The sequence below is a fragment of the Carlito syrichta genome, unplaced genomic scaffold (genome assembly GCF_000164805.1).
Source record: "Carlito syrichta isolate Samal-C Ts95f unplaced genomic scaffold, Tarsius_syrichta-2.0.1 Scaffold301997, whole genome shotgun sequence".
NCBI classification, from domain to species: Eukaryota; Metazoa; Chordata; class Mammalia; order Primates; family Tarsiidae; genus Carlito; species Carlito syrichta.
This window is the reverse complement of record NW_007246093.1, coordinates 267,019-267,782: the sequence shown is the minus strand read 5'-3', so window position 1 is coordinate 267,782 and position 764 is coordinate 267,019. Positions and strand designations below refer to the sequence as shown.

The 764-nt window shown below is 62.2% G+C and overlaps 1 protein-coding gene across 2 annotated transcripts in view; it reads right to left on the bottom strand.

The window, feature by feature from the left end:
* Positions 1 to 764, bottom strand: part of TFAP2B (transcription factor AP-2 beta) — a 28,507-nt gene that overhangs the window by 27,060 nt on the left and 683 nt on the right. The gene's annotated exons all lie outside the window — the stretch shown is intronic.

Genomic DNA, 764 nt, shown 5'->3' with positions numbered 1-764 from the left:
TCCCACTTCCCCGCTCCCGACTCCGCGGCGCCTTTCCTCCTTTCGCCCTTCTCGAAGCTTTTCTGTCTTTCCCCCCTCCCTCGACGTCTCCCCGGAGCCTTGGCTTCCTCCCTCATCCCTGCAGCCAGCTAGGGCTCCCAGGGCATTGCGCGCCGGAGCGAGGATCCGCGCCCCGCGCCCCGCGCCCCGCGCCCCCCGCGCCCGCCGCGCCCGCCGCGCCCGCCGCGCCCGCGCCCGAAAGGGCATCGGCCCGCGCTGTCTCGGCCCCGCCGACGCGGTAGGCGTCACCCGCGGGGGCAACTTTTCCTGCCCGCGAAGAGCCGGGCTGGCCTCGGCGCCGGAGGACCGTGCGTTCGGAACCCGGGCCGAACATTTCGTTAAAGATGCCAGCACGTGGGGTGGCTGCGAGCTCTGTTCGGACGCGCTGCCCCTCAAGGAGGCAAAAAAAAAGAAAGTGAAAAAGAAGAAATTTGTCTGCTACGGCTTCTCAGACCGTGCCCTCTCCTTCCTTCTGTCTACCTCTCTCCCTCTGATTTTCTGTCCTCTACTTGAGTCCGGGTGTGATCGAGTTCAGAAATTTTATTGAAAATAAAAATTTAAAGCCCGCGTCTGTTACGAATGAAGCTTGAAAACCCAATTCTCTTCCACATTCAAAACGAGGAAAGCCCCCTGCCTTGATCAAAATCTCCGTTTTCTCGGACAGTGTGCCCACAGTCACGGCACCGCATTCCCCATCAGAGCTTAAAGTGGGGGGGGGGGGGGGG